The 13157-nt window shown below is 36.8% G+C and overlaps 1 long non-coding RNA gene across 1 annotated transcript in view; it reads right to left on the bottom strand.

Annotated features, from left to right (window-relative positions):
- Positions 1–455: 455 nt before the first annotated feature.
- Positions 456–13157, bottom strand: part of LOC148222346 (uncharacterized) — a 23290-nt gene continuing 10588 nt past the window's right edge. Inside the window, exons 2-5 of the long non-coding RNA XR_015806198.1 lie at positions 10752–11011; positions 6629–6681; positions 4393–4767; positions 456–2814 (exon numbers count right to left, since the gene is read on the bottom strand). This is a non-coding gene — a long non-coding RNA (uncharacterized LOC148222346). The remainder of the gene's footprint in view (positions 2815–4392; positions 4768–6628; positions 6682–10751; positions 11012–13157) is intronic.

Raw genomic sequence — 13157 nt, 5'->3', positions numbered from 1 at the left:
AGTTGCACAGACATGGTTACTTTTATTGAAATATATAATTAACATATCATTATTTTATCTCAACAAAGCATATCATATCCAGAAAGCATCATTTGTGTCTCATTACCTTATAAAGTGATTTTAGTAGCAATTGAAGGACTAAAGGAATGTTGAAATTATCTAATAGTATATATAGCAAATAACATTCAGTTCATGAAAGTCTCAAGCCTATAGAAGTGATTTCCTCTGTACCTGATCTAATTTTGTGGAGGTTTTGTTGTTGACTCTTTTGGCTTTTTTAGCATTACAGTTCTGTGTGAACAGAACCTTTCAGCAACCAGAGCTATTGCAGTGCTCAGGTATTCAGATTCCCTTTCTCCTACAGGCAGGTCTGGGCATTTGGATTAGCAGCTCACATATACAAGGAATAAAAAGATTTCTATGTTTTACCATTTATATATATATATATATATATATATATATATATATATAATTATTTCACCTGCAAGTCTGGCAGTTCTACCTGAAACATCTTGTTTTATAATATCTTTTCTATTACTTCCTATTATTTTACCATGTAAATTGTTGCATGTAGTCCTATCTTAATTCAAGATTTCAAGGTATTCCCTTGAATTAAAAATCTACTTTGTAATATATTTTGCACAGGGGATATCACTATTTTCATCTTCAAAAACTTAATAATTTTATAGAAAGTACTAACACGTCCAGATAGATGAAATGAGGGATGGGCAGAACCAAAAGAGGGATTGCCAAAGAGAAAAGAGTCTTGTAGGTGAAGAACAGAGAGCAGGAGTTCTGGAGTTTATTCTGAGCTCTGCTACAAACTTCTCATAGATGAACACATCATGAAGACCTGTGCTTCCTCAGTTTCCCCAGAGACAGCTCTTTCCTAACCACAGGGCAAAGCTTCTTCAGGGGACAGGTGACAGTCACTGACAGTGGAAATCACAGCATCCCTGATCTATGGAAATCTGGGTGATATTCCTGAGCACTGGAGCAGTATTGTCTTCAGCCTTCATCACACAGCATTTGCTATATTCTGTGAGGATATACAGCTCAGAGTTGAGAGGACTTAACAGGAGCCTTCACATTATTTAAAATGCAATTTTAAAAATAAATACAATTTCCGCATGGTTTACTATCTTTGTAGAATTCATTCATCTCCCTCTGACATTTGGGAAAGGGGGTATATTCAAATGCTTTGGGTTTATTTTTTTTAAATTTTTTTTTGTTCCTGGCAACTTCTTTCATAAATTTTTTACCAAGGTTGTTCCCAAACCTTCTTACCAAGGGGGCTCCTTACATGTTCCTAAGCATGTCTGTCTTTCAGACAGCAGCTGCTGCAAAGTGTGCAGAGATCCAGAGATCCCACATCTCACAGTGTGAGAGGAACTGAACCTAAAACATCCTTCCACTGTAACCTTTGTGTTACTGCTGATTACAACTGTCCTCCAGGTTGGTAGACTTACCAGTTAATTATCTGAGTGTTCCTTCAGAAGTAATTCACTACCAAGGTTACTGAAGAAATAATATGTAGGACCGTCCCATTTCAGGGCAAAACAAAGAGAAACCTACCACTGATAAAGACAGCACAATTCTGAGAACTCAAGAACTGCTGTATTTGCTCCAGTATTCTACTTTCAGCTCAGTTAGCAATGCCAATGGAAGAATCCACCATAATGGAAACATAATAGCATTATTTTCCAAGAAGGTGAATGGGAAACTAAGCGGAACACAATGAATGCTTATTTTGATTTATATCTCTCTTACTTGTTACTGCATTGGCAACACTTACAATTTTTCACAGGTATCCTGTTACTTGGTATTTCTTCTCATCAAGCCACTTCTGCAACTGTATTACTATATTTTTAAAATCTAATTTTCTCTTTTTAAATTATGTTTCTAACATTCAGTAATTATGAGAACACATTGCAAGTTCAAAGCCAAAAGTTTCAGAATACTAAGGGAAACAAAAAGAACATAAAATGCATTGTTTTTAAAAAAATTCTTCAAGCCAATATAATTTTATTTTTTATAAATCAGAAATGCAGTGGTCATTTGTCTGGAATATTCCTGTAAGTAATGGCTCTGAAGCTGCAGTCTCAATAGAACTTTCATCCCTTCTCTTCCTAACATGTTTGTGTCCAACCTCTCTACTGTTACTAAACTCTATTACTCCTGTCTAAGAGCAGCATCAGAAATGCAAATTTACTATAAAAAAACAAGGCATAAAGCATTACATTGACAAAAAAAAAAAAAATTATTCAGAAGAAGAGGAGAATACTCTCAAATAAAAGTGTAACCTGAACAACCTAAATGACATGTTATTGTGTCAGGTCCCTTTGCTCCTTTCTTATGTCTAAACTGACTGAGAGTTTGATCTCGCTTCCTCTGAACTCAAAACAAAACTTCCATTTTTTCTTTGAAAAAGCACAGGAAGATCTTCTGGAGTGAAATGATATCTTCTGCTCAAAAAACTTCAGATTTATCTCTTCCTTGGCTGATGTAATAAGTAGAAACAAAATGGTAAGAAAAAAAATAAAATAGTTACAGTTTCAATGATCAATTAACTTATAAAGGGTAGTGTACAAACAATAAAATGGGAGTCAAACTCTCTCAAACTGAAGAAAAACTTCTTGACTCTTGTTACTCCTGAAAGTATCCATGCAGTAATTTAGAAGACAGTGCAAACTCACAGACTGACAAGAACAGAGGGCAAATCAGGGCTAATTCAGGGATTCAGATCCAATGTTGATATATTTGCACACACTACAACCCAAACAGGAGGGTTTTCTTCAATGTCATCTTATTACTCTGCAAGGGAGGAAAACAGACAGTTCAATCACAAAATCATAATGCTTAAGCAGCATGAAATCATAAAGCTAGCAACAAAACAGGTGAAGCATGCTACATTTATGATTCATATGCTTCCTTTCACCCTAGCACAGCACTGGTTTACTCAGAGCCCGAAATGGCCAGTCCCTGCTGGTCTCCCCAGCACAAGAGGAGTGAGCAGTATTGTCCTTCTGGGGGTACTTACTGCACTGCACTCCATCAGATAAAAATAATGCACACGAATACTTTAACTGTTTAGCCAACTGTACACGTCGGTTACAAGGTACTCAAAATAGGATTGCTCTTTAGACATGTACATAAAGCTGAATGCATACATATAATCTTTACTGTCACATTTTAGATCCACTGAAATTGCTATACAGCTACAATATAGTTTGGTAGGTTTAGCTTGCTACAGACATCCAAATTCCCTTAAAAATGGATGTGAACCACTATAAAAAATTATTTGCAAAATCATATCTATAAAAGAAAGTCTAAATATGGACTTTGTTTGCCCGTTTAGTTTGCTCATAGTTTCTTCAAGTATTTTGTGATTTTGAGATCATCAGTGTTAATATTCTCAAAAACATGAAGGGCAAATGCAGCTTGGAAGAGGTGTCTCCTTAAGACGTGTGTAAAAATCCAGGGTAGAATCAATTTAGAGAAAACTCTCAACTCTATCTCATGCCTCCACATGGTGAAATAGGCATTTCCAGCTAAGATATTAAAATAAGAACATCACAAAATAAACTGGGACATTTCCTCTCTGTGATAAGGCTGCACTGAACACAGAGATGAGGAAATGGAAAGGACAGTTCTGATCAGCTCAGGTGGGCTGGAGACTGCTTCAGTCTCTGCAGCAGCTCACCTGGGGAAGGAACTGACCTGCAGAATGTAATCCAGCTTTTATTACCCCACATCTTCCTGACACGAGTCAATTCCTAACAATGGGACAGTATTTTCTGGAGTGACTAAATAATCTAAAATAACTGAACTAGGCCCCCAACTGCCTTTTTATAAATTTCAGCCATGTCTCATATACTGGCATTTCTTCATTACAAGGTAAATACACCTGCTATACTGCCATCTGTTGTCAATCAATAATCCACAGCATCAACAAAATTTCTACATTGTTTTCAAGATAACATTGTTGCTCTCAAAAATTATTTGAACCAGCTTGTCATGTATAACGTGAATGTAATAAAGATGTCTTTTTCAAGATGTACTTACAATGTTCTCTAGCACATGAAACTTGTTGCAGTCAAAAAGAAAAGTTAGTGATGCAGGAAAGAAGGGAGTATTTATTTGCTAGTGACATCTGCATATCATTTTCTGAATGCTAATTCCGAGACACCTTTTAATATTTTCTACCTCAATCAAAAATTCTTCCATTTCTCATTTCAGTCAGATAACAGAATCACTGTTTCCTTATGAAGATCCTCCCCACACACACTATCCTGCCTAGTTCCTAGAGCTACAGTAGCTTCCAATCAGCTGAATGTTAATAACCACGATAGAAATTGCAAGTTATTCAGAATTTTGAGGCCCTGACCTTACCATTGTCATAGGTGAAACTCCACTTGAGCAGCTTATGGTAAATCTCTCTAGAATATATCAGGGGTGGGGTGTTTATGAATTACTTCTGTCATCTTGGTATCTTTCCAATCCAAATCTTCACCTCAGTGAAATTCCCACAAAAATAGAGGCAGTCTTCACAAGCATGGTTTACTGATCACTCTTCCTGAGAGGTGATTCCACCACCGTTCATCAGGCAACTCTGGAGTAAGAGCTGGCTTACTGATGTTAGATCTATGGCAAATTAATATCCAAGAGTACAGCACACAAGAGGCAGTGTTTAAAAAAAGCAGATAACTCATGGTCACATGTTCCTCACCTGCAGGTGTCCCAAGGAAATGGACAGGCTCCTGTCAGCTGAAAATACAACTCAAGATCAACACGAGAGTGAAGAGCTATAATTAACTCATCAATTAACAACACAGCACTGTACTTACTGAAATGGCTCACAGGAGTAAAACCCTGGCTTGATGCTGAATCCCAAAAACCTGGGGGTTTTGAGCTTTCTGTACTTTCTGGCACTGACCCCCCCCCTAGAAAACACTGCTTTTAACCTGAGGACATACAGAAAACTTCTAAATTTAAGTAATAAAATTAAAATCACGAGTGTATAATTAAATAAAAGTGTGTACTTTCACATAGCAATGAGTTTTAAATTTAAAGATTTTATAGTATAATAAGTATAGAACAAAATGAAGAATTTTGAGTAGTGTCTCTTTCAGTATTCATCTTCCTTCTCCTTCATGAGTTTCAAATAATAATTTCTAGTTAAATGATTAATGTCAGACTGAAAGTCATAGAAATTTAGTTATTAAGTTAAAAATATAAATAAGTGTTAATTCTCTATTAGACTGTTAGGCTTTAAAAGCCTTATAACAACTAGATCTTCCTCCATTTTCACTCACTTCTAGCAAATGGCTAAAATTACTGCTGAATGTTCTATACTTTTTGATAAAATGTAATAAACAATCAAGCCCGAACACAAAAAAATCCGTTTGCTTTGTGTATTTTTTAATCCTGGCTCTAAGTGAAAACAAAAAAACTACTGAAACAACCCACTAATTAAGTGGTGCAAAACTCCCACTGCTGTTACAGCTTACAAGCCACAGATATCACAAAAAGACAAGCAGAAGGCAAATGCATTACAGATTACAAGCAGCTGATACTCCTGGAGTTCTGTGTGTACTCACCACAGTGACCAAAACCTTCTGCTTTAAAAGGCTTGACATGAAAAGCCATTTATCAACCATCCCACTAAATCTGACTTCCACAACGCTGTAAGGAGATTACAGGTGTTCTACAATTAATTTTAGTTACATATTTAACTTGTAATCACGGGCAAGTGATTTCAGCAGTCACACATTATGTGACTACACCTGTGGCTGACATAACAATATTCCCTGGCTGTCCACTGCTCACTGGGGCCCTGTCTGGCACTGACAAAATAGAGAAATCGAAAAAATCCGGGTTATCCTTAACTTCTGGATCAGCTGCAAAGGTGTAATCTAAGGGGTTTTTCTTGCTTTAAAGCACAGAAAGCAAACCATCAGCCAGAATTCAAACAAATGTGTCAGTGAGCACTCAGGAATTCATCAACACAGACACCCAAGTTGTCTGTAAGAGGAAAACATTTTGCAGTTACTCTGTGAATTAGTCTGATCACTGGTAAATTCCAAAAGGTAAATGGAAGGGGAAAATTGCTATATTTCATTTCCACCAGATTTTAATGTAGACATGTTTGCAGAGGATTTTTGCATAATAAAACACAAATTCCTGTTACAGAACACATTCTGCTCTTTCCATTTTTTCTTAAAAATACAATACAATCTTACATTACACAACAAAATGTATTTTCTCAGTGATCAGACATTAGTTTGCAAAGTTTTTACTGTTACCTAACAGGAACAAGTTCCATGCACAAAACATCAATATTTTAGCTTCAGAAACTTTGTGTTACTTCCCATGAAAGACATCCACCCACATTTAGAGTGCAAAAGGTTTCAAATGTTTCTTCAGCATTACCAAGGGTCATGGTGGTAACGGCAGACAAGGTACGGAGACTGCACTGCTATTAATTATTACTTACAGTACATAGCAGTAAATTAATTGAGCAATAAAAGGTATTGCTATGATTTATCAGAGTATTAAAAACTCATTCACTGGATTTTTTTTTTCTTACTCAACTACTGAATTCAGTATTATAAAGCAAGGATTTTACCTTTTCAGTTTAATGAGGTGATCCAGTTTTGGAGCAAGTTAAATGGAATTCTTCTGAATATTAGGAAGAAGAAAATAGAAATTGTGTTATCATTAGAAAAACAAAAATCACAGGCAGATATTTTTAAAATATAGCCTTAATCTTAAACGCATGCAACTGCAGAAGTGCACAAAAAATAGAAAAAAAAGATTGTTTAGGAAGTCCAGCATTTGGGAAACTCAAAAAACCCCTGGACAAATAACAAAAATATATGAAGTCCAACTTTAACAAAAGGAAAACAACAGGTAACCAGATAGGGTTTTATCATCATAATTTTTCATAGTTTATGAAGAAGTATTAACTGACAATGATATTGCATTTTAGTGCCAAAAACCAAACATAATTCTGCTTCATGACCATTCTTTTAGAGATTTTTTCAGAAATAAACCATCTCTATTAAAAAGGGAAAATGTAACTAATACCTGGCAAACTTTTGGATTACAATATTCTCAATATTGTTCTACAAAAAAAATCCTGAACTATTTTAAACTTCTTATCATTAATACTGGTTTTGGGACTACTACTTTTGTGCTAAAACTGCAGAAGCAGCCAGTATGGTACCAAGATGTAAAGACCTGAATTACTGAGCTCAGCACTTTTGCCTGCATGTATAATGCTCACAGATACATTATGTGTAAGAAAAACAATGTATTATTGCATAACATTCTTAATTGCACTTCTCCCTGCAGGACTCCATCGAAACACGGCGTGTTGTATCTCAATAAAAAATATTTTGTAGGAGGACTTTGGAAAAGCAGAGAGCTAGTAAACAGATAACTATTGCACATATAGTTACAATGCATTATATATATTTAATAACCTAAATTTTTCAGTTGACAGTGCAGATTTTTAGTGAACCTGAATGGACAGTAACTCCACATGTTTCTATGTAGTGCTATCTTTACCTGCTCTTATAAAGAAGATAAGCTATTAGCCCAAATGGCTGATACTATTTCCATGCTCACAAATACTGCCTAAGAATTTCTTCACCTAAAGACATATTTAGAGTTCATTGCTTTCCAGATTTGAATTTATATAAACAGTGGAGAAGAGGGAAGTTTTCTGAACTACATTTCCAGAGGAAGTGGGTGAGTTTGTTCTCCAAAAGCACATTATCAGCCTGGAGGAGAGAAACAAAGGAACGTGCTATGTGAATGGCTTCCCAAGACTGCTGTGGGACAGCATCTCTCATGCTCCTAATTTGCTGAAAGTCTTTGCTATTTAGGTATATGCTATTTAGAATATGCATGTGAAGAAAGAGAAAAAAAAATTCTAAATTTTACAGGTAAAGTAGGTCCTTGGGACTTGTGTGCAAAATCGGAGAGGCAAATTAATATCTACTATAAAAACTGTGAAGCTTTCTTTTTATTTCCATGACAGCAATTGGGAAATAACCCTTGTTCAATTCTACAGGAGGATCACCTCTCTGTTTTCCTATCACTGCTTTCTTCACTACTAGAACTGAGCAAGGACTATCCAAACAACACATCTGCTGAGAATCTCTGACTGCTGTGAACAGTTCCTTCATCCACACCATCAAATCCTGTTTAAGTTGGTTTCCCTTAGAAAACTCCAGCTTAGGCAGAAGGGAAAGCAAAAGAGGTGGTGGAGAGGAGACCAGAGAGGAGATGCTGATGGCTGGATTTGTATTGGTCCTTCCAAGGTTCCTACTCAATGGAAGCCTTTCCACAGTACTGTCTAATTATTCATCTGCTGTTTTTAATACAAGATATTATTGCAGCATTTCAGCTGGAAAGAGAGCTTGGAAAAGCATCTGATGTTATCTCAGTCACTGCAGGAAAAGTCCTCACTCTCACCATGCTGATCTAGAACAAGGAATGTCAGCCCTTACAGAATCTTTTAAAAAGTCACTGCATCCTTATAGACAAAGCCCAAGCTCATTCATATCAGCATCATCAGTCCTACATGAATAAAGAAATTAAGAGCTGATTAGTATAAAGCTGATCAGTGCACCGTGCCCAGGTACTGGGATGTTTCTGGCCAGTTCTGCAGCTGCCCCAGCACAGGGCAGAGCTGAGCCCTCAGCACCTCTGTGGGAACGAGTTCGGGAAAGGGCAAAACTGCCTGGCAGTGAGGGAAGGGTGAGGAAAAGCACGATGGAAAGCAGGAGTGGAAAGAGAAGAGCAACCCTGAGAAAACTGGGCCTGGAAGAGTCCCTGGTTGGGGCTGGGGTAGGCACAGGAGCTTGGAAGGAAGGACTGAAGTTGAGCCAAGGAAGAAGAGGAGGGGAGCAGAGGCTGGTATTGTTTTTATTTTGTCTCTGTTTCTCACCATTCAAATCTGTTTCATTTGACAATAAATTAAATTAATTTTCCCCAAGTCAGGTCTGATCTGCCCAGGACAAAGAGATGTCCCAGGAAGACCCCAAAGCTGCCTGCAGGACAAGGTCAACCCTGCACATCCCCAGGCTGATGAACAACACCTCTGACTGCCAGCTGAGGGGGAATAGAACAAAAAACGGGGCAGAGGTAAAGGTGGTAAACATAAAGAAAAGAGAATACTAGATTTATCTGAAATCTTATCCCTACCTGGGATATTCTTGACTTTAAGTTCTGCAGTCAGTCTCTGATATATTTGGATATTTTGATCATACATCCATACTGCCAATATTTATTTCAGTGACACATTTGGGCCTCTGTACTCATTTAGTTCTATTCTCAGCACACAACCAGAACCCTAAATATAGTCCCAGTCTGTCTGTGGGTATCATGCTGTGCAGCTACAACAAGCATGCTTTATTGCAGTAACCCTTTCTTCTACCCTTGAATTGAGTGAGCACTTGGAAGGATCTGTATCTAAAAATTCTCGATTTCTCTTATTGTGTCAAATCCTGTATATAACTATTTGCAGGGAAAGATGTGAAACTATATGGATATACATAAAGAAATATGCTTTCCAATAAACATTGTATTAATCTGACAGGGTTTAGATAAAAACAACCAGAAAAATAAACTAATAAAACACACCAAAACCATATTTTCAGGAGATATATGCTGAATAACCTTAGGACACCTCCTGTCTGCTACACAATTAGCTTCCATTTCCACAAAGTTTTTCCAGAATCATACAACTAATTTCTGGTTACAAACTCTTTAAATGCTACCTTTAATGCCAGGCCCACCATCCTGCCCAACATATGGAAAAGTAATGGATTTTTTCTAGTTTCCCCCCTCCTCATTCCTTCCACCCTTTCATGTCTCCTTTCCTTAAGTAACCATAAAATTCCACCAAGGATGTTCAGTTAGATTTTTTGTCCATTAGTAATGACACTCCTGGCTACTGAGGAGCACCAGTCTCATTCCTGCAGCCTGGATTTGTGTAGCAGTTGTGATATTGATCTAACAGTCCACAAAAACACGGCTCTCAGTGGTTACCATAATTGAGCAAAACACGTCCATTCTGAAATTATTAATACTATCACAGGGAGATTAATTTCCTTTTGATGTTCTTCTATCAGGAACTCTACTTTGATTCATTGATGTCACAGAACAAATTAGTGCAGTACATAGCCAACAGTATGATATTAAAATCGGACATTATTCTGCCACTGATATCAAACAATAAAGTAGCAGATGGCTTTTTTTTTCAGAAATGGCTTTCATGTCAGAGTAAAGAGCTGCACAAACCAAAATTATTTCTTTTATTGGAAGTTGTTCTTGTTGGTTGCATACCTGGATCAAAATTTTCAATGTCTGAAAGGACTACATTATATGATAAAAGGTCAAACATTCAATGGTATTGAGAAGACAAGAGGTTTCATAACTTTCTATGGTTTTTTGTTCTTTAGCCTCAAAGTGGCAACAAATCATAACATTTGGTAAAAAAACAAACACTGACCAAACTGTGTTTACTTTTGGACAAAATATTTGCCGAACATTCAATTTTAATAACATGGTCTTTTTATACAAAGATTTACTTATAATGTGCTACACTTTCCTGAAAGAAATTATTCGTTCATAATCAATTGAAAGTAAAGATATTTACTCTGGCATCAAAACCGAATTTGTAAATGCAAGCACAACCATTCCAATGTTCTTCCTTGCAATACTCAGCCTGAACTTACTTCTCCAGTGGATTAAAGACAAATGTTAGGACTTGTCATTTGTTTCAAAGGAGGTAAATGTGATTCAGGGTCTTTCTTCAAGCACATCTTCCCATGATACTCCTGGTGTTTTAAGGACATCTGCATCTCTTTATTCAGCACAGCTGCTCCTCAGAACTGAAGTATCTGAACACTCAGGCTTGGGGACAAGTTCCTGTGCTGAGGAGCTGCCCAGCCATGGCTGACACATTTCCTCCTGCTGACTGCAGAATGCACAGGCACTGCAAGAAGGAGCAGTTGTCTATGAGTACCTTTAAATGAATGAATTAAACCAAACACAAAAGTGTATTGCACGTTGTATTCAATGCTGAAAATGGCAGGTAACTAAATGCAGGGTTTGTGCAGCTATTCCTGCTCACCAGCAGAAGGACAGAACATCAGATACAGCAGAATCCTGGAATTTCAACTGCACAGACAGGGTTAGAATATGCACCACATTTATTGTATGTCAAGTGGTTGCTTCAATAGCTTTGTGCAGTACAGTTTCCAGGAGCTTGGGAGAATGAACAAAATAGAGCCACTTACTTGGACCTCAGCCCATGGGCCTGGCAAAGAAAGAGCAGGGAAGCATACTTACATATTTAATAAAAACAGAAAAGTCAAAATATAGAATCTAAATAAAGCTACAGAATCTCCAAAATAGGAATAGTACTTCAAAACTTTCATTTAAAACCACCTCAACAGAGGAACACGTGTACTGCTAAGTGGATTAGCAGCAATACAAGTCCTATGGAACAAAACAGGCCCTCTAACAACTTGCAATTTGCATTTCCCCATGGAAGACTGGTGATTAGTTTTACATTAATTGCAGCATTCTCTTAATACTATCCCAGCCAGGTTTCACTGGCAATCAGAATCACTTTTTTCATTATCAATTCTTACTAGTTATTATATGTATCTAATGCTAACATATGAGTTCAGTAGAGTTTTTCCATTATTCTCATTAATATGGGATCTTTTGAAAGCTTGGACTGCTTATGAAAGAGATTGGGGGTGGAGGCTGGAGAGGATTAGCCATAGTTTATATTATCTGTCACAGAGAAAGTATCTGTACTGGGCTTTTTAAAGTCATGTAAACTCTGGGCCATGATGTCAGCCTTTAATACTCCCACTTGTTAAAAAGTAGACAAATTAATTTAGAAGAGCAAATACATTACAAGTAAGTTAATAACTCTAACCCAGGTATTTTTAGAAAGTTCTGTACAGCCAAGGATTTTCTTTCCTAAGCAAAATGCTTAACAAGTTCATAGCACTTTTCATATATCCTTCTCCAATTTTAACAAAATCCTTTGAAAAAATAAGTATCCAGACAGGCACAAACACAGGATAAGTGTTCAACTTATGGTTTCTGAGGTATTGTGACTCTTTCTCTTCCACACCACAAAACACCTCAAAAGCTGTAATCACCATCGTTCTTAGCATAAATGTTTAGAACATATGTTCTGAATGTTTAATGGAGTGGGAGCTTCTAATAAAGCTAAATTAACAAAATCTCCAGTTTTTGGGGTTACCAAATGAAATCAAGGACCAGCAAGATGGTGAACAGTGAAATGCATTCTTTACACACTGCAACAAACACCTGGCTTTGCCAGCAGCAGACCAAGTACAGTGTTTTATGTAGAACACAATGTGGTTTGCTTAGCTTGGAAACAGTGGAAAAGAGCAGAAGCTTTCAAAACACAGAGAAGTAGAACTTAGTGCTCTTTGCCCATAAAGCTGCAGAATGCAGGTCCCTCTCAGCTGTTAAGATTGAAGAATGACTTGGAGTAGAACAATAATGTCAGAAGAACAGTGAAGTGCACACTAGACAGCCATAAGAACTTCATTTGACTTGTATTGGCAATTGATTTAAGTGGAATTGCAACCACCCATCAAGGTCAAGAGTGCTTTCTTGACATTAGAGACCTCTGTGTCAACTGTAAATGTACAGTGGTCATCTATTTTTTACAAACATGTTCAAATCATTATAAACCATGTTTTAGAATGATTGTTTTAATGTTCTAGGTAATGGGATTATGCTGAATTGTAGTATTGCTTGCTGAACAGTTTGCAATTTATTCTTTGCTATACAAATTACTCCACAAAATAATAAAATACCCTTTATCAGATAGAGCACAGCTTAACCAAAGAGATGGATCACACCAGGTACCTGTCATTTTAGTTTAACAATGGTACTATTAAGCAAACAATGTTATGATTTCAGGACAACAAACATTGATTAACATTACTGCAGAGCATTAGGCAAATGTTACACTAACACTTGAATAAAACCTAAAATACTGGTTCCAAGTCAAAATCTCTGGAATATCCTGTCACATCTATAGTAGATTGTTCTCCCACTGAAGTTGAGGGCAAACTGTTTATTTG

This window comes from Sturnus vulgaris, chromosome 12, assembly GCF_052056855.1.
Source record: "Sturnus vulgaris isolate bStuVul1 chromosome 12, bStuVul1.hap1, whole genome shotgun sequence".
NCBI classification, from domain to species: domain Eukaryota; kingdom Metazoa; phylum Chordata; class Aves; order Passeriformes; family Sturnidae; genus Sturnus; species Sturnus vulgaris.
Note: the sequence above shows the minus strand (reverse complement) of the source record. Positions and strands in the feature narration are given on the sequence as shown.